Source organism: Globicephala melas, chromosome 1 (genome assembly GCF_963455315.2).
Source record: "Globicephala melas chromosome 1, mGloMel1.2, whole genome shotgun sequence".
NCBI lineage: Eukaryota > Metazoa > Chordata > Mammalia > Artiodactyla > Delphinidae > Globicephala > Globicephala melas.
The window spans coordinates 15,278,738-15,304,438 of NC_083314.1; the positions used below are offsets into that span (position 1 = coordinate 15,278,738).

The 25,701-nt window shown below is 41.3% G+C and overlaps 1 protein-coding gene across 15 annotated transcripts in view; it reads right to left on the reverse strand.

Annotated features, from left to right (window-relative positions):
- Positions 1-25,701, reverse strand: part of ESRRG (estrogen related receptor gamma) — a 640,838-nt gene that overhangs the window by 507,466 nt on the left and 107,671 nt on the right. Inside the window, exon 1 of one of the 15 annotated variants that reach the window (XM_060296891.1) lies at positions 5,862-6,099. The exons of the other annotated variants lie outside the window; for them this stretch is intronic. The gene's annotated coding sequence lies outside the window, so the exon portion shown is untranslated. Of the gene's footprint in view, positions 1-5,861; positions 6,100-25,701 lie in introns of those variants that run through there. 15 annotated transcript variants of the gene reach the window in all.

Consider the following 25,701-nt stretch of genomic DNA (forward strand, 5'->3'; position numbering starts at 1 on the left):
GTATGTTTTACCCAGTTTATTTATCCTTTCTGTTTGAGCAAGTTTTAGAGAGTATTTAAAAATAAAGTAGAATGAATTACCGACCAAATGGTACCCAATTCAAGATTTCCCCAAATACAGTAACATGGGTATATAATCTAATGTTCTGAAAGAAAACAGATTGTGCTGGTTAAGAAATTAATCTGTATAACTGTATCAACCAACTGATTTATTCCAAAAGTATCTGTTTATTCTCATGAATGATGCTGTCTGACAATTTAGATATAGTGCCTGTGAAGTGAGAATAGTATTTTGTTACTTCTAGCTGCCATCATAAATAGTGCACCACTTTGAAAGTACTGAACTAAAAATAGTAAAAGGGACTCTGCACTTTTTACTACCAAGGACCACCTGACACCTTTTAGAGTTTTTCCCCCATGAGTCCTATTGCTTTGTGTTGGACAATCAAACTGCATTTAGTTAATAATAACTGTTCTGTTTTTATTAATAAAAAGCTATATTATGGCTGGTCAGAAATTTGTAATTTATATTAAGATAAACCAATGTTGCAAAAAAACGAAACTAATAAAGGCAGGGGTGGAGAGGATAGAGATTATGGGATTTGGGGATTATGTAATCCCAAAAGCAAAAGTAAAGAGATATTTAGTTAGTTTGTTTACACTGAGATTTTATGTCTTGTTTTCATTAGACTTTTAAAAATCCTGAAAACGAGTCATTCCCCCCTTACTTCCTCCAAGGATCCTAAACTGAGAACTATTTAGACCTAAATGCCTTCTTTTTTTTTTTTTTTTTTTTTTTTTTTGGCGGTACGCAGGCCTCTCACTGCTGTGGCCTCTCCCATTGAGGAGCACAGGCTCCGGATGCGCAGGCTCAGCGGCCATGGCTCATGGGCCCAGCTGCTCCGCGGCATGTGGGATCCTCCCAGACCGGGGCACGAACCCGCGTCCCCTGCATCAGCAGGCGGACTCTCAACCACTGCGCCACGAGTGAAACCCTAAATGCCTTCTTTTAAAGAAGATCAAGACCAGAAATGTTCTGTGATTAATCCAAGGACACACAGTTTTAAAATGACATAAGCAGGCCTGGAAATTTTTAAACACAAGACTTGTGACTTTGCCCCACTATGCTAAGACCACTCTGAGCTTGCACAGGACAACAACCAGCTCCGTTCATCAGATCAACAAAAATTTCTGTCACAATTTCTATTTGGCGTTCACAGCATTCACATTCAAGAGTAATAGGAAACTCTTAGGACTTAAGCAAGACTGAAAAGATGGGCCAACATACAGAAGGACTTGCGTAATGTTTTCCTTCTCAAAGTGTCAACGTCCACCAAAGGGAAAGTTCTGCTGTCTGCTACATTTAACTCAAAAGATAACCTGACATCTACAATATCCTAAATTCTCATTTAATCTATTACACGGTAACATTAGAGGTGGTTTTTATTGTTTTTTGTTTTGTTTTGTTTTGTTTTTGCGGTACGCGGGCCTCTCACCGCTGTGGCCTCTCCCGCTGAGGAGCACAGGCTCCGGACGCGCAGGCTCAGCGGCCACGGCTCACGGGCCCAGGCGCTCCACGGCACGTGGGATCCCCCCGGACCGGTGCACGAACCCGCGTCCCCCGCATCTGCAGGCGGACTCCCAACCACTGCGCCACCAGGGAAGCCCTAGAGGTGGTTTTTAAATGGCTCTTCTGACCATTACAAAAAAAAAACTTTTAATAAAAGTTCAAACCCACAATTTTTCTGTATCAGAATTCTGTCTTCTTTTTTCCTATTCCTTTGTAAGTCAAGTAGCCTATGCAAGTTTATAGAAAAAGTACTCTTTTGCTTACTTTTAACTCATCAGCTTCAGAGCCAGTAAATTCATCACCATGAAAATCATGGTGGCCTTTATTGATGGATATATTTTATCCCCAAGTATGTTATCACTTGTTTTCAACAGAGCAACAATAATAATTAGGGATAGAATTGGTTCACTCTTAAAACCCGGAGACTATGCTTTAACTCACATAGCTGAGTCCAGTTTGAACTGGAATGGCTTTGAAGCCAAGGAGTTGAATCCTTTGGGATTATCATCTGACTTTTTTTTTTTTTGTATACTATGATGCAGTGTAGAAAAACAAACACACGCTCAATTCTCAACATAATTTATGGTACCAAGCAGAAATTTGTAAATCATTTTAAAATATCTTAAAAAGTAAAATATAATTGAATAATATAACAATTAATTTGGTAGTGTAAAGATTCAGTGTAAATTTTATTTAATATTATTGGTGATATACTAACCTGAATGATTGCTATATATACGACTTAAATTTATTCTATTAATAATATCATTGGTAATTTAGTTTATTCATTAGTTTATTCACACCACAGGAAGTGTAGAGCCAGTATTATACTATAGTTACTTAATAACAATGGCTTAATAACAATGGTTGATTTTAATTACTTAGTAAACAACTAGTGTCAAAATAATTCCTTAAACTGTGTGCTATTTTACTTATCATCATCAGTGATAAAGGCTAACTTCCCCACCTGTATTTGATAAATCTTATCATCAGTTTAAGGCTTCTAATAACTACTGTAATTCTATGTGATTAATTACTCTGAATAATCCATGAAGATTTTTCTCTAGCTCTTTAAGAGGACTGTAATGAGTTCAGAGATAATAGAGATTAAATACACAGAATACTCACAAAAAGGGCAAAAGGGATATTCAATCATCCTGTATACATATATATAGGATTCCAATGTGGGAGAATGTCCCACCATGCCAAAACATTAAGACTTGAATGTGACTTCTGAATTATTGGGGGTAGGGGGGTGGGAAGGTGGGGAAGTTGAGTGGTTGGCTGAGAGAGAGAGACAGAGAGACTCAAAGAGAGCAAGCTATCACCATGTGGTCCTACGATTTCAGTCTAAAATTCTTAAGATATTTTCCCATGATACCATGTAATTACTAACTCAATCATTTTATTCTCTCCTGCCAAAGCAGGAAGACGGGACAGGAAAGAAACACTAAGCCAATGGCATTTTCATAACAAATTTCGGAATACTGTAATTGTGCTATTGGATAATTCAAGGATATTATCCTTATCTTCAGCTCAACGCCTGAAAAATATCAGCACTTGTAAGGATTATTGTCAAAAACCATTTACGACTTTGGAGGATTAGAGAGTGAAAAACTTCAGTCTTGTAAATATCTTTATCATGTCAGTCTCCACAAAACTCTTACCCTTCCTGCTCTATTCTTAGGTGATTTTCCTTGATGAAACCAAACTTTCTAAGCCTATCAAAGAAGTTTTACTTGGACTTCTTTCCTTCCTTCCTTCCTTCCTTCCTTCCTTCCTTCCTTCCTTCCTTCCTTCCTTCCTTCCTTCCTCCCTCCCTCCCTCCCTCCCTTCCTTCCTTCCATCCATCCATCCATCTAGGTGTTCATTCAGTATATATGTACTGAGAATTTACTACATGCCAAGCACTGTTCTAGGTGCTGGGTAGTCAATAGTAAATAATAATAAAGCCCCAGCCCAATTACGGGATTGAGGTGGGAGCAGATGAAGAGGAAGAGAAGGGTGTTAAGTGATCCACAGTGCATCCAAGAGAGGAGCTGTGATATAAGCAAGAAGAATGATCTACCAAAGGGAATTAAAAAAACCCCAGATCTTCTGCCCCATGGGTCTAGTCCCACATCACAATCTCACCTTTAACCCACGCTGCTCAAACATATCCTAAAGGAACTAGGCACTTAGATAAAACAGCTACAACACCAGAACCACAAACCCAGCACAGCAGATATAAAAATCTTCACCACTACTAATCACTCCTACTTTTTAACTCCTTTGAGCCTGACAGCCAGAATGTGATATGGGCAAGCTCAATCTTATTATCTCCAAATGCAGCAAGTTGCAAAGCGGTTGTTCAGGGTTACAAAGCTAAACAGCAGAGCTAAGGTCTTAAACACAGACTTCTGATTCCAGTACAGAGCTTTTTCCATACACTGTATTATTTCTCTGCCATCAGACAACATCCTCAGTGGAAGGATAGAGCAGCTGAATCCAAACCCTGGCCTCCAGTGACTGCTCTAGAATATCCACAAGATGCTGTAGTTGATGGCAACTGATAGGGAAAGAAGACTGCCTTCAGGTAGCACGGGAAACACTAGATTCTTTAGACTGTGTGCAGTCTCTAGGCTGGTGCTACTAGGGACCGTCAGAGCTCTTGGAGTAGGGAGTAGGAGGGTAGGGAAGACAAGTACTGATAAAGAATTCAACCCCAGGGCTTCCCTGGTGGCGCAGTGGTTGAGAGTCCGCCTGCCGATGCAGGGGACACGGGTTTGTGCCCCGGTCCGGGAAGGTCCCCCGTGCCGTAGAGCGGCTGGGCCCGTGAGCCATGGCTGCTGAGCCTGCGCGTCCGGAGCCTGTGCTCCACAACGGGAGAGGCCACAACAGTGAGAGGCCCGCGTACCGCAAAAAAAAAAAAAAAAAAAGAATTCAACCCCAAAGGCAGCACAGATGACTATCACAAGTTGCCATGTGAAACAGCAACCCAACTTCTACCTCCAGAAATTTTATCAGTCTCATTTCATTAACCAGGGACAATGGCCCTTGATTTATCACTTACGTCCACTCCTCCAAGGTTCTGCACTGTGGCTGAGTTGAAACAAATCCCTGTTACCTTCTGTGGCCCAGAGACTTACTGAAATGGACCGGTGTCCCCCAAAAAACTGCTGGCTAAAGGAGCATCTTCCCACCAAATACTAGGAATACTTCTGCAGGATTTAGAAACTCAAGAAACACCTTTCTAAAACTTTGACCAGAGACGTTAGTGGCCAAGTTTCTATGCCACCTGATGGGAACATAAGGCGGGAGGATTATCTTGAATATGTCCAAATTTGCATTTGAAAGCAGTTAAATCATCCTCATTCTTCATGGTAAGAGAAACAGTTTACATCACATTCATTTCCATCTCTGTAATTTCACCCTGTTACTAAATGCTTCCTGCTCAAGTCAATCTGATATGAATTCTACACGTTTAAGACTAGGTATTACTCCCCTTACCTCTCTGAGCGCACCTAGCACAATGCAAGGCTCACGGGGCATGCTATGTACTGGCTGACTCATTCCTTTAAGGAAGACTGCTCTTTAAAATTCCTTCCATAGGATGGTAGATCAGATGGTAGATCTGAAACTGGCCTAGAGTAGATGCAAATCAAGTGGTGTTCAAGTCACTGGCTTTGGGGCTTTCAAAGCTCTCAAGTCCAAAAACATCCAAAGACACAGCTCCAAGCAACTGAAACGAGCCCACAAATTTATTTGAAAAAGAAACAAATAAAAATGACAGGCTATAAAACAAATGTAAACTTCCCATTGCTTTATGATGCTCTGCTGTCAGTTCACTGTCTACTGTTAATGGTGTTTGGCATGAATTCTTTAGATGGGAAAGTTGTTTAAAGAACGTTCAGAATGCCAGCCCTCTACATCCATGTGTCTCGTGAGCATAGCCCATTGAGTACAGTTTTCAAATTTTCAGCTGCTCTAACTTACACTTAAAGCATAAACATCAGACCAACCATGGGTTTTTTTTTATTTATGGGGTACAAAACGAAGAGATTTCACGGTAGGGGGGGACATCAGCAAATCAGATGAGCAGAGATGAACCCAGTCAGCCCCCAATGAGAGGGGCAGATGTAGTCATTAACACAGTTCCTGATGAATAAACATACCCTTTTGTATTATTCTGATGTCTGCCTGTTCTTACACGCTGTGTCTCTCTGGCAAAGGAGAGCCAATATCTATATCTGAAAATGACTGTTAATCACATTTTTGAAAAACATATTTTAGCAGAGGACAAAAACACTCACAAATGCAGCTGGAAAGCAAAATGAGAGAGAGAAAAGCAGCCATCCCTGCAGCCAAAACAACTCAGTGTGGGTACAGTGTCATGTGGACGCATCTCTGAAGCCCGACTGATGTGTAAAATCATCAGAAATGAGGCGGCTGGCTCTGATTACCATTGTGATTTGGGGGTGTATTCAGCCTTCGATAGAAAGTCTGTTCAAATGAATTCTCCCACATAACACGCCATCCGTCAGGCGACGCGCTAACAGCGATCTTCATAAAGAACTGAACGTTGTCAAAGGTTATCTTTCCATTCAGAGGTACGGCATGAGAGGTGGAGATACAGCTTCACACCAAATTTTGTCCTGTGAATAGAAGTCATTGAATGACTGTCTGAAGAGGCCAGGAGAGTTTGAATAAAATAGCCAAAGACCAGGGAAACAGTGACCATGAATGCAAAATTATGCGAAATAAGATTAAGCAAGGTGTGTGGTGGAAACTGGGAAGCCGAGGTAGAAAAGAGGAAGATGGGGAAATTCGATTCTCTTCTCTACGATAACAGCCCCTTACCTCCTTACCCCTCCCTCAAGACAGATTAGATCTGAAAACGCCTTTGATCTCCGGTAGACAGGTTTCAGCACCAATAGGTTAAAATATTTATGGGCGACAGCTTGAAAATTCCAACAAGCCACATTCAATAATTAGATCTACTGATGAGTCCAAGGTTACCCACCAGACGCCACCAACTCCATATGATCTGCTTACTATGCAAATATCTACATAGTGCAAAGTCTTATTATTATAAATAACTCATCTCCCAGCTGCACACACACTCTACAGAGAAAATGACACATCGCCTATCACTAAACGACGCCAAGTGAAAGTGATGGAAAATGCTGGCCTGCAAACCTGTGTCTCCTGATTTTAGGTTTTATTTGGAACATAAAAGGAAGTCCCAAGTGAAATGAGAACTCCCTGGCATTCAGTAAACAGGTGTACAGGTTGCTACTCTAATGCCAGGAAGCGAGGCTGGCCTTCTCAGAGCCTGAGTGGTGACGTGGAAAACTGTGACATTAGCTGAATATTTTCACTGGCTCTGGAGGGAACAGAGGCTGTGACTCAATTCTTGTGTATTACCCTGCTTCCTCTCTACATTAGCTAATTGGTTGAGTGCTTACATGCAAAGCACTTTGCTGGATACTCTCCAAGGGGTCTAAAACCCTCGCTCTTCATTTTAGTTGAGTTGACCCTCTCCTCTCCTCGCTTTGGGACTGCTTTTGTCCTGGAAAGGATATGAGAGATTTCCTTATACACACACACCATTCCGCAGCATGCCTGTCACAAGCACCTCACTTGTGGATACCTCATATCTAGTTCTTTTTTAAAAAATTTAATTTGTATTTTATATATTGGAGTCGAGTTGATTTCCAATGTTATGTCAATTTCGGGTGTACAGCAAAGTGATTCAGTTATACATATACATACATGCATTCTTTTTTAGATTCTTTTCCCATGTAGCTTATTACAGAATATGGAGTAGAGTTCCCTGCGCTACACAGTAGGTCCTTGTTGATTATATATTTTATATACAGTAGTGTGTATATGTTAATCCCAAACTCCTAATTTATCTAGTTCTTAATCTAAATTCTCCAGGGAATTCTCCTCTGTGGTCCCTGGCCACCCAGCTTCAGACCCAACCCTGATTCCCACACCCCTCACTCTCTTGCCCAACTCAGACTTGTTACTTTCTGAGCACTTGTCTCATTTGGAATATTCATATCTTTAGTTCTGATTTTTGTATTCAGCCTTGTTTTAACCTCCTCTTGTTCTGGCTTCCTACCCCTTGCAGGATTTACTGTTTCCTGGAAGCCCCACTATCATTAGAACCAGAGACATATCCAGGTTTTGAGGTGCCTGAAACTCATGCAATTGGAGAGGGACTCTCTTTAATAAAAATAATATAAATGTAAAACTAAAAACAAAGCTTTGGAGGGGGGCAAGGCAATGGAGATGATCTGGTGCTTAAATGTCATCAGCTTCTCAGTAAATCTGCCCCTGACTAGACCTCCGTAATTCTAGCAGATTGCCCTCAAAGGTTTCTGGCCAATCTTCTGAGGAGGTCATTTATTTCTATAATACTTAAATCCTTGTTTTCCTTTAGAATTTGAGAATTTAATAAAACTTGTAAGTGTTTATGCTCACGAGAGGCATGCAATCCATATCTGCTAATGTAAAAAATAAAAGTGATGATGAGATGGGATCATAGAAGCCCCAAACCCCAATGCATAAAATTTGAGAAAAAAGAAGCTCATGAACCCAACTGATTATATGGAAACAGTTACTGATGCACACCTTATGTGTCAGCATTCAAAACAGGTCCTAATCTGTTAGCGTTAGAAAACACTTCTTTTGAGTTACTGATAGTAAGAAGTTGACACTGACATTGGCAATGTAGAAAAGGCAAACTCCCAGGCTAAGTTTAGGTTAAAGGAACTTGGGGAGTATGGGTGCATTTCTCTCCTTTCTCCCACAGTTTCCTCAAGCAACCTCCCCTCTGGGGCTTCCCACATCTGTCCTGCCATGAAGTTCTCCAACCCCCTCCAGGCACTGACCAGCGGAAAAGGCTCACTGCTCCCTTATCCCTGCGTTCTTTGAACACCACTGAATTAGACCCTTGGCATTTCTATGGGATCCCCATAGAAAAATCCCCAGGGATGCAAGGATTTTTCAATATCTGCAAATCAATCAATGTGATAGACCACATTAGCAAATTGAAGAATAAAAACCATATGATCATCTCAATAGATGCAGAAAAAGCTTTTGATAAAATTCAACAGTCCATTTATGAGAAAAAAACCTCTCCAGAAAGTGGGCGTAGAGGGAACATACGTCAACATAATTAAGGTCATACATGACAAACCCACACCTAACATCATACTCATACTTTTCACCCATACAATGGTGAAAAGAGGAAAGCATTCCTCCTAAGATCAGGAATAAAACAAGGGTGCACCCTCTTTTATTCAATTTAATTTTGGAAGTCCTAGCCACAGCAGTCAGAGAAGAAAAAGAAATAAAAGGAATCCAAATTGGAAACTGTTTGCTGTTGACTTGATACCATACATAGACAATCTTAAAGATGCCACCAGAAAACTACTAGAGCTCATCAATGAATTCAGTGAAGTGGCAGGATACAAAATTAATATACAGAAATCTGTTGCATTTCTATACACTAGCAATGAAATGACAGAAAGAGAAATTAAGGAAGCAATCCCATTTACCGTTGCATCAAAAAGAATAAAACACCTAGGAATAAACCTACCTAAGGAGACAAAAGACCTGTACTCCAAAAACTATAATATGCTGATGAAAGAAACTGAAGATGACACAAACAGATGGAAAGATATACCATGTTCTTGGATAGTTTGCTAGGGCTGCTGTTGTACCACAGACTGGGTGGCTTCAACAACGGTAATTCAATGTCTCAGTTCTAAAGACTGGAAGTCTGAAATCTAGGTGTCAACAGAGTTGGTTCCCTCTTAAAGCTGTGAGGGAGGATCTGTTCTAGGCCTCTGTCCTTACAGCTTTTGGAGTACAGGTCTTTTGCCTCCTTAGGTAGGTTTATTCCTAGGTTTGTAGATGGCCCTCTTCTTTCTGAACCTCTTCACAATGTCTTTCCTCTATAAATGTCTGTCTCTGTGCCCAAATTTCCATTTTCCATAAGGACACCAGTAATATTGAATTAGGGTCCACCCCAAAGACCTTATTTATCTTAGTTACCTCTGTAAAGACCCTGTCTCCATACAGGGTCACATCTCTAGGTGCTGGGGGTTGGAACTCCAACATATCATTTAAGGTGTGGGGGACACAATTCAACCTATAATGAACAGGACCGTCACAAGCTCTCTTTATTACACACTTAGGAAAAAGATGTGCAGCTAAGGTAACCATATATAAGCAAGTTCACTGAGCATATATAACTTTAGGATGCCAAAAGACTGTTTGAAGAATGCCCTTCTTTAATAGCAAAAAATAGAGGTTTAAGAACTGATACGATGATAACGACAATTATACTAAATTTGGTAAAGAACAATGTGAAACTGCATAATCCCTTGTGAACTGATTCCATGCTCGTAGACATTTTAACAAGTTAACATGTCTCCAATTTTTGGAAAGACAAGCAGTCTGTAGTCTCTAATAAACCAGAGTTCCTTAAAATGCTCCACTGCTAGATAATTTGAAACTCCTAGAAGAGATAAGTCAAGTCACATGACTTACCCTCCAAGTGCGGTATTAAGCTTTATATATAGTTTATCTCTGGGTAAAAGAGGTGGAAATTACTTCCCGCTAACTTCTTGGAGGATGCTTTAGCAATAGAAGGACCTAAAATGGCACGTGAGGTCATTTTCACTGTCAGGAGTTCCAGTCCGTGTTAGTTTAATGTCATCCCCCTGAAAGAGTGAGCAAGCACCCCCTTCCACCTGGAGTTAGCCACCTTGCCCTGCCTTCATACCGTCAAAAGGAAGGGCTGAACCATTAGCACACCAGAGGGATGGAGAGGGTGAACACGATATGATGATCATGAAAATGAAAGCCAACCATCAAAGCCAGAGGAAAAAGATACGGATGGGTTACCATTGACACTCCTCTAGATGAAATCGTACTCCATCAAGTAACGCTAAGAAAGGGCGAAGGGCACCTAGCCTCCCTTTCCTTCTTACATCTGCTTGGAGAATTCCTTTGGCCTTTGTGTCCTTACTCCCTTTTTCTCTCCTTCCAAAATAAAATTTACTTTTGTGACTGCTGTGGGTGTTTGGGTTCTTAGTTTAATTTATTTTAAAGTTTGATTTAAATTTGGAACCTGCTTAAGACTTTTGACATTTATTTCTGGGGGTGTTTCTGAAGCTCGATGAAGTGGGTGTTGATTGACAAGCAGGTTGCTATGGAAATAGCTGTCACTGCAGAGACTAGGGCTTTATTTTGTACTCTTCCTTTGTCAGGCAGAGGTTTGTGGGATATTTTAAAAATAGTATAAGTGCCCCAGAATTAATAGGAAATCGTTCAGTGACTCTTTCCTAACATACCTATCAAAACCTGCAATTGTTTTTCATTCTGTAGTGTTCTGTTCTGCATATGTATTCATAACTTTCTGCTTTATAACAAGTGCTTTCTAATATTGTTTTCTCCCATTGGTTACTTGTTCTTCACATTTACCCTATGATACTGGCCCTCTGTGAAATTATATAGGTAAGGAAATTGAAGTAATAAAGAGCACTGAACAGTCTTCCCAAAGAAATTCCCAACTAGTACAATCATGGAGTTGGAGAGCCTGCCAGCTCAATACTGGGGCTATTTTTACTGGGCAAGTTCTTCATCCCAGGCTTTTAAAGAGGAAATTCCGAAGATAAGAAAATGCATATATGATGTTTAAAGAGGAGCATATTAGTTACCTTAGATTTAAGTTGGGTTCAATTATTCTTAGTTCCATTCATTTATTTATTCTCCATCTTTACTAGCTTATCGGACAGTTGGGTATACGATTAAATAAGATGCAGGACTTCCACACCAAGTACTAATGAGACCCAAATCTATTTTTTAGGACCCTCACTCCTCAGACATTCATTACAGCCCAAAAAGCAACTGAATTCTGAATACTTCCCAAGCATCATTAAAAAAAGCAGAAACCCCATGGAAGAATACGCTCTACAAATAATGAAGAGTGACCCTCTTCTGAGTTTAGCTGAGTTTCTAAACTCAGCTTCCTAGGAACCGGAATCTAATCATCTATTTTCTTTACAACAGGTACCTCTCTACACTACTCCACATACCAACACAGCCCAGGACTCCTTATAGGTCAGCTCTTGGATTTCTGAAAATAGTGCAAGGGATGAGTGTTTGCATTACTTTGTATTTTTCTGGCTGTAGTCAATTTCTACCATCTCTTTATTGGTCTTAGCTCCCTTTTATATGAATGTCAAATTTTGCATTTGTTAAGGGCCATCATCCAGACCCCTGCTGGGAAAGCAAATTTTTCCTCTTGGTAATGTTTGAGATTTATATCACCTAAATATGAATTAGACCCATAGTTTGGAGAAAGTAAAATACATACAAACATTGATTTGTTTTCTTGAAACATGGTTCAAACTCACACAGTTCCTTTAATCATTCCATTGGAGGGGGTTTACTGAAAGAGTTTTTTTTCTACCCAGTATCACTAAGTGTTTATGTCATCTTGGTGTATGTATGCAAACTTGTTTAATAAACTAAAATTGTATACTCTTATTATATTTCCTCACTAACTGAAAAATATATATATAAGATCCAAGATATTAGTGAGGATCTTGATTACGCACGACAAAGAAGGCTTGACATTTTAGGGACCTCAGATTTTTTTGGCCAGATTTAGAGTGAGAATGGGAAGAAATATATCGAGGTGGAGACTAGTTGATCTTACCTTCTTTCTGTGGCTCAAACAGCTGATTTGGGGAGTAGACTGGAAGGCAAATCTATCTCTCTGATCTTACTGTAAGAAGTCTAGTAAGTCCAGTGAATTACAAATCTTAGAACATAGATAAAAATGGTGGGAAGACGAAAGGGGTTAGGAAAGGGAAAGAGTGATGGCATGGGAGTCAAATTCAATCTAACAAAATGCTAAACAGGACAGAGATATGTACTATCATGATATAGACTGAGATGCTATCAACTTACTCATCATAAGCACAGCATCCTTCATATATAATATTTTATAAAGATAGGTACCATTTCTTTTTTTTTTTAAGATTGTATAGTGGGACAATTACTGAACTTTAAGTCAGATGAGCTAGAATTTGGCTTCCCAAGTCATTGGATAAGTGACCTTATGCAAGTATCAGTTTAGTTGAGACTGAATCTCATTTTTAACAGAACGCCTTGCCTACCTCACAACTTCTGAAAGCATTTAGTGAAACTGTAAGCTGCTCTTCAAATCTAAGTTATTATTGTTGTTTTCACCCTTTTCCCCTTCTTCTCCCTCGTCTCCTCCTCCCCACTGTCATCTTCATCATCACTGTCATCATGATTCCTTGGGGTCAATATTTAGGCTGGAAATCTCATTTCAGCATTTATTCCTTGCAGAAAGAGAACCCTCAAAAGATATTACCCTTTTATCCCCTCTCTTTGACTCCCCTGATCATGTCTCCAAAGCTAGGGGTTCTGTTAAATTTTGCTATAAATGGAACCAGTTTGGCGAATCTCATTAAGACTTTATAATCTGAGTAAAATATTTACATATTTTTTGCATGTTTACAGAATTCATTTGTAAAGTCTAATTATCAACTCAGATGCCTGATGCTTTTATACCCAGGCATATGTCTACGTAGTTTATCCTCATACAATACAGGAAAACTGAAAATCCAATAAGTGAACTCTTTCACTGAGAGACATAACCAAAAAAGCCTGTTGTCACTTTTTAAGAGACTGTAAATCAATAAGTGATGTAGGGTTTTATTCTTTGGTAACATTAGGATGTTGACTTCAGCAATAAGCATGCTATAGATCAGAAGTTGGGACAGAATGTTCTGAAATGATACACAAGTAAAAAGCTTCTTTTTTTAGAACTGTAGACATCAGTTATCTTATCCAACGACCAGCTCTACACTTGTACTATCTTGAGGAGTACTCTGTAATCTACGGCCACTGTGCTGGTCTTTCCACTACAGTTTCTACCCAGGGAGGGGGAAAACAGCAATACATTCTAGTGAAAATTACCAATTCACAAATGGAGAAGAACATAAAATAATAAAAACAACTCTTCTCAGCCTCATTCAGATTGAGAATAAATGAAAGTGTTATTATTCATGCTGCTGTCAGACAGGATCACATCTGAGTCACACCAGACACAATTGAATCTAGCTTGGTTTTTTATTTACAAGATCCATGGAGAAAAGAGAGTCTACAGAACTCCAAAAAAGGGGGGGAACCTATTCCACTGTTTGCAATGTCCACTGTCTGGACATTCTTGCTCATTTTGTTTAAAGATCTAGAAAAAAAGAGAAATTGGAATTTTAATTTCCAAGTTGACTCTTTCCCAAATATGTTTTTTTAGGCAAATCCCTTAATTTTTGGGGGCCTCAGTTCTTTTTGTGTATTTAGAATGAGGTAATGATAGTATCTATCCCATAAGGTTTTTTTTAATCAATTGAAATTGAAACATATTAAATATTCTAAAAACTGTATGATGGTGCTTCCCTGGTGGCACAGTGGTTAAGAATCTGCCTGCCAATGCAGGGGACACAGGTTCGAGCTCTGGTCCGGGAAGATCCCACATGCCGCAGAGCAACTAAGCCCGTGTGCCACAACTGCTGAGCCTGCGCTCTAGAGCCTGCGAGCCACAACTACTGAAGCACGTGAGCCTGGAGCACGAGCTCTGCAACAAGAGAAGCCACCGCAACAAGAAGCCCACTCTCGCCGCAACTAGAGAAAGCCCGTGCACAGCAACAAAGACCCAACACAGCCCAAAATAAATTAATTTAAAAAACTGTATGATGCTATATAGTTGAGAGTAATATATTAGTTGACAGTAAAGTTAATAGTCATAGCAGTAAAAGCAACACCAACAAAAGGCCTACACCACCCATTACATGACCCCTCAGCAGGGCCACAGTCAGATGCACTACTATTTCTATAGCAAAAGATACAAATATTCATGCAGTGGAATAAACAAAAGAATATAATTAGCCTGACATAACTGAAGGTCAGATTTTGCTGCCAAAATGTTTTGAGGCCAAATTTATAAATATAAATTGAAACATGAAAGCCAACAGCAACTTTTTTGGATTTCAGAATTGTGCATAACAGATTTTAGATTTGAACTAATAAACTGATATATATGAGCCAAACTTTACTATGGAAATATGGTTATTAAATTTTCCCCCAGCCTTTCTGCATCTTGACTAAATTATTCTCATTTCAGTTTCCTTCCTGATCTGATCCCCCCACGCTTTCATCATCCCACTGCCCTTCTATTAAAACTCGCCAAAGTCTCCATGTTGTTGGGCCAGCAACATAGGTTCTGCAGCACAATAGGAAGACAAACTCTCAAAAATATGATGGACAGAAGTATTCTATTCTGACAGCCTCCTGGACCGGTCTTCCTGTTTCCATCCAGGGGTGAGTGATCCTTTTACAATGAAAACTTAGACATGTCGCCCTTCTGCAAAAATCTTTCAACGCCCTTTCAAGATTCTACTCAACAGAGATCAAACTTTTTAACATCGTGCACAAAGCACTTTGTGGTCTGGTTCCAGCCTCATCTTCCTGCTGGGTTTACTCGCTCCCAATCCACAAGGCCCACATCCCAGTCCCGCCAGATGATTCGCAGCTCTCTGAAGATGCAGGAATATCTTACCTCCGCCTTTTGCTCACCCTGTCCCTTCTGCTATGACTGCCCCTCCCCAGACGGGTCTGCCAGGCGGCTATTACCCACCCTTTGTACATCCTCCCAAGCAAAACTTCACCTGTTAAGTCGATCCTGACCTCTTCACATTTCCTCTGAACTCCGGCTGTATCTTAAGCCTGTTGTCACCACGTGGGCCACATTATGGCATGATGACCCGCTCTAATTATGTGTCTACTCATCTTCCCCGACTCTTCATGTAGGCATCCTCAGTACGGCAATCACCACAGTCACTTTACAAACTGCGTGCTCAGTAAATATTTCCTTCGTGGATAAAAGTGCTTCGTGTAACTTTCCACCAAAACTCTAGACGTTAAAGGTACATAAAAAGCCACCACCAGCTAACTTTAAAGTTGGAGAAAAGTTCCTGTATCTTTTGTTTACAAGATAAAATTTAAGTTTGTTCTCTATCTGTGGTTCTCATGGAAGAACTCTACATAGTTTAGTGCTTGGGTTGAAATAAAAAAAATCTCTACTTTTGACCCTGCTCTATTCGACAAGCTAGAAATACACAGCATTTCAACAGGCATCACCAACACTAGACAAATATTAGAATGTGGCCAATGAAATCTTGATTTAAAGTTGGAAAGCTCTGCAGCACAGAAAGATTCAGAGGGAGGACGCAGGTCCCTAGAACTTTCCACAAATGCGTGACCTTCCCACCACTTCCAAAGGAGTTTTTGTCTATGTTGATAACATTTGCTTACACGCCAATGCTGAAAAACCCCTGACAAATATCTTACAAGCATATCCGTGATAAGAAGAAAAATGTCCCAAGCAGAACAATGCTTAGAATGTACAAGGTTACTACTTAAACAGCAGCCTGCCAGGACAAAAACCCATGTCTGAGATATTCAAATACTATTCAGTGAAACTAGTAACTCGTACATTCCGAGCGAATTTGGGACAAATAATTAAAGGAGATGCTTTATGTATTAAGAAACATTGAGCATGTCACATTTGTCCTTCTCTTTTACTCATCTTTCTAGAATTGAGGTTTTCTTTTATATTAAGAGGACCAGGGCAAGCGCTGGTAGGGGTGCCTATGTCTTATTCAGCCTCAGTGCCCGGTACAGTGGCTGTCCCATAGAAAGCCCTTGATATTTGTTTACTGAACAAAACCAGAAACTTTCATTTAGAGAACATACTTAAGAAAATCTCTTTCTACTTCTTAGTTCTAATTATAAAGTATTTCTGATTTACTGATTTCTCTGGTTGCTTAGAGTAGGGCAAGACCATACTGTGAATAGTTCATGATTAGGTGCCTGGATAAAATGGGCAGAACTCTGGTACCTAATGCTATTCTTCATGAACCTTTGTGCCTAGGCTAACTCGAGGCCACAGAATAACTACATGACATCTTTCTTTCCTGCTTTTTCCTAAATCTCAAAGGTCCTGGGACACCCTCACACTGTTTTGCTCAAATCAGTAAAGAAGCAGGGGTAAAAAAAAATCCCAGGGGAAAACAGCATCTAAGTGGCTCATGCTGAATTTTAGGGGATCTTTTCCTCTTTATTTTGAACCTGGGTGCTAACCACTAAGGAAGGCTGGTATCATATGGCCACATTTAAAAAATAAATATGAAATTGCTGACCTAGAGATGATCCTACTAAGTGAAGTAAGTCAGACAGAGAAAGACAAAGATTATGTGATATCACCTTTATGTGGAATCTAAAAAATAGTACAAATGAACTTATTTACAAAACAGAAACAGACTCCCGGACATAGAAAACAAACTTACGGCTACCAAAGGGGAGGGGAAAGCGATAAATTAGGAGTAGGGGACTAACAGATGCATACTACCATATATAAAATAGATAAATAACAAGGATTTACTGTAGAGCACAGGGAACTATATTCCACATCTTGTAATAACCTATAATGGAATAGAATAAAAAAAGAATATAGATATATACATATATAGATGTATAACGGAATCACTTCGCTATACACCTGAAACTAACCCAATATTGCAAATCAACTATATTTCAGTAAAAAACAAAAAGGAAAAAAAGACAGAAAAAAATAATAAATACAGAACTATGAAATCACACAAAAAAAAATACAACCAGTGTTCAAAACTTCTGTAAAGTTTTGAAAAGTATGCACTGACGCATCAAACACAGTCTATCTTCCACCTTGGCCTAGAGCGCTATTGCTAAACTGTCAAGATTACCTACTGTAACATTTTACAGTGAGGAAACCAAGCCTCGAACAGTAACTTATGCGAGTTCACACATTCTAATATCCAAAGGGAAATACTGCTTCCTCTTCTTTTACATCAGAGTTTTGTCACTGATAACAGCCCTACTTGAAATGAAAAAAGGACCCATGTCTTCTACTCTCCACACATAATCCTTCAAAGATGCGAGCAAGAGGATGAATTTTAGTGGGGAGGCAAGGACAAGGAAAGCACGAAGTGAAATGGCACAGAGGCTCTCTTTCTCTTGTTCAAGCCTCATAAGGTCCTGTTGAAAAAATCTACAGATAAGCATCTGAAATCACAGTAAATTACACACTGCATGCTGGTGACTCGGTCATGGAAAATTACGAAGCTATGTGATGTCTCATTTGTTGTGCTGAAAACAAATGTAAATAAATTACTGGGAGAATCTCATTTACATTTAGAAATTCATCCTGATGCATGACATGACTACCGATTGTTTTTAAAGATACCTTCAGAAGAAATGCCACTCATTAAACTCAGATCATGAGCATCATGTATGAGTGTGATCTGGTGCAGGCTTTTCAGAACAAGGAATACCTACCCTTTCATAAGAGTAGAAACACCTATCCTACACCACCACCTCACCCTCAGCGCAGGCGAGGAGAAGCAGCATGAGTTGTTACTGTTTCTAACGCCCCCTCTGCTGCCATTCAGAGAGAACACTCCCGACCCACAGTCAGTGGGACCAGCTGGTTACCTAGTAGTGGGGATGGTTTGCGGTGAGCCTTTCACGCTCCCTCACCCCACTGCACCCATGACCTAAGGCTGCTGGCTGGGGTTAATGGGACAGAATGGACTTAACTGGCTCCTGGAGGGATCAAACCCATGACCGATCTCATTAGCACTCTGTTTTGACCAACTGAGCTGCAAAGCCAGGGAACTTCATTGACCAGGAATTGGTCATCCAGTGGCACAGATGCCCTACGCTGAGATGCAGTTGACCTGAAAAGGCAGATATAAAGTACAGGAGATGGATGCGATCTGACCAAAAAACCTTGAAGGGCTTCGTGTCTAGGGTGGCCGTTCGGCTTGCTGCCATGCTTAATTTATCCCATCCACCTCTCCACGACTCCATCAAATAACCCAGGGCAACAGCAAGAACTTAGGAAACGGGGACAGAGTTACTGCACATTGAAGGTAATGAGAACAAATCAGACAAGCACTTACCAAAAAGTTCTGAGAACCGTTACAAGTAGCCTAAAGAGCTACAGCTAGAAAAGACTAGACTGCTGTTCCCCGTGGTTATGATACTCCACGTAGCAATGGTCCAGCATACTCTGTGCAATACACCTCCCTCCACGTCAGATGCAATCACACATCCCAATGCCCTGCCTTCTAAGTGACGGCCGGGGACTCAACCTTGTTTCCTCTGCAGCTGTGACTATGGGCTCAGTTTCCAGCCATTAAATGTCTTCCCATCTTTTTTCTTTTCCCTCACCCTAAATAGATATCTCAAAAAGTTGTTGAGTTTTGCTTTCTACCCCACAAGGGTGAGATACACCATTTCCTAAATAGGGTTATGATGGTGTGCGCGGCCTCATCCACAGCTGAATATTTACATAAGCCTGAAGAGGTCTCAGAGTTTATTGGTTAAGGGAAAAATAAGCAGGCCATGAAATAATTATTTTTCATTGTGCCCTGCCAAAACCATTCAGCCAAAGGCTAAATTGAGCTGCTATTGTGATTATTTGAACTGTGGAGCCAAAAGTCTTTGCTGCAAAGCATCCCAGCTGTCCTAAATTTTGTTCTGATGGCTAGTTTTCATTCTGGCTCAGACCCTGCCAAAAAAAATGGTCCCCAAAATAGGCGGGTGGAAGAGTGGCTTTATCCAGACCCACATCAATTACAGATTTAGGGCCATGTGGAGAACTTGATTATTAACAAATCACTTCCTGAAACCGTCATGACAGGATTCCCACATGCAAATGGTAGGCCGCTCATATGCACACAGTGAGGCGAGGAAATTAAAACCAAGACTTCCTCAATTTACTGACAGTCATTTCTTTCAACGCAGATTGTACTTGATGGCAAATGAGTTCTTCCCAGTGGTCCTCACGGCGGGGAGGCTGCAGCAGTTACCCAGGCCGGCTTAATGGCGGCATCGACCCTGTGCTTCCCTGGCACCTTGACAGGTGTGTCTAGTGACGGGAGGATTTCTCCACTGAGTGAAATGGCTTTAGGAAGCAATGTAAGTCTCTAAAAGGGCCTTAGCAAGGAATGTAGACTCTGCCTGTTCAGTGTGATGCCCCCAGTACGTGGAGCCATATTTGCCCGTTGGAGGCACTCAACAAACACGTGTCGTAAGAAAGGAAGCAGAGAAGGCAGGTGAGCGGAGAGCATGGTGCCACTAAATTGTTAAGTCTGTTGCACCTTCTAAATAAGTATTCCTTTCGTATGCTAGGATGGACACATGTTGGAAAACTAACATAAAGCGGAGACACAGAAGACCTCCAAATCCATCATCTCTCTTTTTTCTGCTATACAGCAGGTTCTTAATAGTTATCTGTTTTACACATATTAGCGTGTATCTGTCAAATCGATCATCTCTTATCCAACCGTTACTTTTTCCTACTTTGGCCAAGATCCATTCCCAATGGAGAAAAGCAGCAAATCAACGTTTTAATTGAAAGCACTGTTCTATCAAAATGTACACCAGGCTTGAACAGAAATCAGAGTGCCTCTAAGAAGATCTCCTAAGATTTTCTTGCAGTTTACCACTCGATATGTTTCAAGGTATGGAACCAGCTGCAATTGTATATCAATTTCAGGTAGACCAATAAGGCTGATCTGGAGGGTAGAGGAGGGAAAGCAGAAGCTCAAAAACCAAAAGGAAAGCCTGCAGAAAAGCCCTGGGAATCCTCCTGCTGTCTGCGTCCACATGGCATCCGGGGGGCGGCGGGTACTTTCCCAGAGCCTCAACTTACTCTCACTTGCGGCAGAACAAGTTTGATCTGTCCTGAAGCCAGTTTCAAGGTAGGGATGAAGCTTGGAGACACTGAAATCACCACTCAGAGTGAGGGTGAGTTTTTACCGTTTCTTGGACCTGCTTGGAAGAAAAGCAAAATCCCTGCTAGAACTGATTTTATGTAATATCAATTACAATTTGGAAAGTCACCTTCTCCCCATATTCAAACAACTCTGGAAATCCCCTTCTTTGTGATGTCTTCCGGGAACTATGACAGGAGTGGGGACTTCCTTGGTGTGCTTTGGGTGTGATATGATTTACTCCCTGTCCACTCATCTCCCCACCTCCCGGCACTCAAACTAAAAGGTGGAGGTGGGGAGGTGAACGCGTACCCTTCCAGCAATGGAGAACCTCTAACTGGTAAAGACCATGTCTGTCATACACCAGCTCTCCTGATTGCCTAGCAGGACTAACTAGTTCTTGATCGATCCGTGAAAAATTAACATGGGTGGTGAAAGGTAAGTAGCTGGGTCATCTTTTAAATAGAGATGGTAGCTAGGAGATGCAGTCATGATATCTGAAAAGCATAAATCTAAAAGATGCATCTGGAAAACAAAGTAGTTTGGGTGACTAATGGTGGGGATATAACTATATATGGTTGTCAAGGGGATTTGGGGGCTGTACAGACTTCAGGCTAGGACAGGTGGGTTATCTTTGTCATGACTGCTTCATGACACCACCAGAAACTAGAGCCAAGAGGGACCTTAGCGATCACCCCCTCCACACCCACCCACGATGATACCCACTCCAATTGCCACCAAAAAGAGAAGAAGACACAGAGGCCTGGAGATATGAGCATCATTCAATCATTCACCATCAAATGCAATTTTTTTCTTGATTCTTAACCTCTTTTCCTCTCTGCTCCATCGTTCCTTTCATTCCTCTCCATTTCTACGCACCCGCTTCAACATTTATTATCTTTTCCTTCTCCCTGTGACTTAGATCTTCCTTCCCAGCAGCCGTAAGACTAATTTTAGAAAGCAAAGATTTATACAGCACTTATGGTGCTAGGAATTATTCTGAGTGCTTTGATATTCACCACCTCATTTGTTCTTTCCAACAGCCCTATGAGGCAGGTACTATCATGATCCCATTTTATTATAGATGAGCAAACTGAGGTGTAGAGAGATTAGGTAACCGGTTCAAGAGTACTCAGTTGAGGGACACAAGCAAATCTGAAGTGCGGGGGGCTTCTGGGAAGATGGCGGAAGAGTAAGACGCGGAGATCACCTTCCTCCCCACAGATACACCAGAAAAACATCTACACGTGGAACAACTCCTACAGGACACCTACTGAACGCTGGCAGAAGACCTCAGACCTCCCAAAAGGCAAGAAACTCCCCCACGTACCTGGGTAGGGCAAAAGAAAAAACAGAGACAAAATAAAAGGGACGGTACCTGCACCACTGGGAGGGAGCCGTGAAGGAGGAAAAGTTTCCATACACTAGGAAGCCCCCTCGCGGACGGAGACTGCGGGTGGCGGAGGGGGCGGTGAGCTTCGAAGCCGCGGAGGAGAACGCAGCAACAGAGGAGCGGAGGTCAAAGATGAGAGATTCCCGCACAGAGGATCAGTGCCGACCGGCACTCACCAGGCCGAGAGGCTTTTCTGCTCACCCGCCGGGCCGGGCGGGGCTGGGAGCTGAGGCTCGGGCTTCGGTCGGAGCGCAGGGAGAGGACTGGGGTTGGCGGCGTGAACACAGCCTGCAGGGGGTTAGTGCGCCACGGCTGGCCGGGAGGGAGTCCGGGAAAAAGTCTGGAGCTGCCGAAGAGGCAAGAGACTTTTTCTTCCCTCTTTGTTTCCTGGTGCGCGAGGAGTGGGGATTAAGAGCGCTGCTTAAAGGAGCTCCAGAGACGGGCGCGAGCCGCGGCTAAAAGGGCGGACCCCAGAAATGGGCATGAGACGCTAAGAATGCTGCTGCCGCCACCAAAGAAGCCTGTGTGTGAGCACAGGTCACTGTCCACAACCTCCTTCCGAGGAGCCTGTGCAGCCCGCCACTGCCAGAGTCAAACGCCCGGCGCGCCTCAGGCTGGGGCAACGTCATGGCGGCCTCTGCCACCGCAGGCCCGCCCCGGTGCTCCTCCCTCCCCCCGGCGCCCCCCCCCCCCCCCCCCCCCGCCTGAGTGAGCCAGAGCCCCCGCGGCAGCTGCTCCTTTGACCCCTCCCTGTCTGAGTGAAGAACAGACGCCCTCCAGCGACCTACACGAAGAGGCGGGGCCAAATCCAAAGCTGAGCCCCAGGAACTGTGAGAACAAAGAAGAGAAAGGGAAATCTCTCCCAGCAGCCTCAGAAGCAGCGGATTAAAACTCCACAATCAACTTGATGTACCCTGCATCTGCGGAATACGTGAACAGACAACGAATCATCCCAAATTGAGGAGGTGGACTTTCAGAGCAAGAGTTATGATTTTTTCCCCTTTTCCTCTTTTTTTGAGTGTGTATGTGTATGCTTCTGTGAGAGATTATGTCTGTATAGCTTTGCTTCCACCATTTATCGTAGGGTTCTATCCGTCCGTTTTTCTTTCTTTTTTGTAATAATTATTTTTTTATTTTAATAACTTTATTATATTTTATCTTATTTTATTTTACTTTATCTTCTTTCTTTTTTCCTTCTTCCCTCCCTCCCTCCCTCCCTCCTTCCCTCCTTTCTTTCTTTTTTCTACTTCTAATAATTCTTTCTTTCTACTTTTTCTCCCTTTTATTCTGAGCCATGTGGATGAAAGGCTCTTGGTGCTGCAGCCTGGTGTCAGTGCTGTGCCTCTGAGATGGGAGAGCCAACTTCAGGACACTGCTCCACAAGAGACCTCCCAGCTCCACATAATATCAAACGGCGAAAATCTCCGAGAGATCTCCATCTCAACACCAGCACCCAGCTTCACTCAACGACCAGCAAGCTACAGTGCTGGACATCCTATGCCAAACAACTAGCAAGACAGGAACACAACCCCACCCATTAGCAGACAGGCTGCCTAAAATCATAATAAGTCCACAGACACCCCAAAACACACCACCAGATGTGGACCTGCCCACCAAAAAGACAATATCCAGCCTCATCCACCAGAACACAGGCACTAGTCCCGTCCACCAGGAAGCCTACACAACCCACTGAACCAACCTTAGCCACTGGGGACAGACACCAAAAACAACGGGAACTACGAACCCGCAGCCTGCAAAAAGGAGACCCCAAACACAGTAAGACAGGCAAAATGAGAAGACATAAAAACACACAGCAGATGAAGGAGCAAGATAAAGCCCAAACAGACCTAACAAATGAAGAGGAAATAGGCAGTCTGCCTTAAAAAGAATTCAGAATAATGATAGTAAAGATGATCCAGAATCTTGGAAACAGAATAGACAAAATGCAAGAAACATTTAACAAGGACCTAGAAGAACTAAAGATGAAACAAACAACGATGAACAACACAATAAATGAAATTAAAAATACTCTAGAAGGGATCAATAGCAGAATAACTGAGGCAGAAGAACGGATAAGTGACGTGGAAGATAAAATAGTGGAAATAACTACTGCAGAGCAGAATAAAGAAAAAAGAATGAAAAGAACTGAGGACAGTCTTAGAGACCTCTGGGACAACATTAAACGCACCAACATTCGAATTATAGGGGTTCCAGAAGAAGAAGAGAAAAAGAAAGGGACTGAGAAAATATTTGAAGAGATTATAGTTGAAAACGTCCCTAATATGGGCAAGGAAATAGTTAATCAAGTCCAGGAAGCACAGAGAGTCCCATACAGGAAAAATCCAAGGAGAAATACGCCAAGACACATATTAATCAAACTGTCAAAAATTAAATACAAAGAAAACATATTAAAAGCAGCAAGGGCAAAACAACAAATAACACACAAGGGAATCCCCATAAGGTTAACAGCTGATCTTTCAGCAGAAACTCTGCAAGCCAGAAGGGACTGGCAGGACATATTAAAAGTGATGAAGGAGAAAAACCTGCAACCAAGATTACTCTACCCAGCAAGGATCTCATTCAGATTTGATGGAGAAATTAAAACCTTTACAGACAAGCAAAAACTGAGAGAGTTCAGCACAACCAAACCAGCTTTACAGCAACTGCTAAAGGAACTTCTCTAGGCAAGAAACACAAGAGAAGGAAAAGACCTACAATAATGAACCCAAAACAATTAAGAAAATGGGAATAGGAACATACATATCGATAATTACCTTAAATGTAAATGGACTAAATCCTCTCACCAAAAGACACAGGTTGACTGAATGGATATAAAAACAAGACCCATATATTTGCTATCTACAAGAGACCCACTTCAGACCTAGAGACACATACAGACTGAAAGTAAGGGGATGGAAAAAGATATTTCATGCAAATGGAAACCAAAAGAAAGCTGGAGTAGCAATTCTCATAGCAGACAAAATAGACTTTAAAATAAAGACTATTAGAAGAGACAAAGAAGGACACTACATAATGATCAAGGGATTGATCCAAGAAGAAGATATTACAATTGTAAATATTTATGCACCCAACATAGGAGCACATCAATACATAAGGCAAATACTAACGCCATAAAAAGGGAAATCGTAACACATTCATAGTAGGGGACTTTAACACCCCACTTTCACCAATGGACAGATCATCAAAATGATAATAAATAAGGAAACATAAGCTTTAAATGATACATTAAATAAGATGGACTTAATTGATATTTATAGGACATTCCATCCAAAACCAACAGAATACACATTTTTCTCAAGTGCTCATGGAACATTCTCCAGGATAGATCATATCTTGGGTCACAAGTCAAGCCTTGGTAAATTTAAGAAAACTGAAATTGTTTCAAGCATCTTTTCCAACCATCTCACTATGAGACTAGATATCAATTACAGGAAAAGATCTGTAAAAAATACAAACACATAGAGGCTAAACAATACATTACTTAATAACGAAGCGATCACTGAAGAAATCAAAGAGGAAATCAAAAAATACCTAGAAGCAAATGACAATGGAGACACAACGACCCAAAATCTATGGGATGCAGCAAAAGCAGTTCTAAGAGGGAAGTTTATAGCACTACAATCCTACCTTAAGAAACAGGAAACATCTCAAATAAACAACCTAACCTTGCAGCTAAAGCAATAACTGAAAGAAGAACAAAAAAACCCCAAAGTTAGCGAAGGAAAGAAATCATAAAAATCAGATCAGAAATAAATGAAAAAGAAATGAAGGAAACGATAGCAAAGATCAATAAAACTAAAAGCT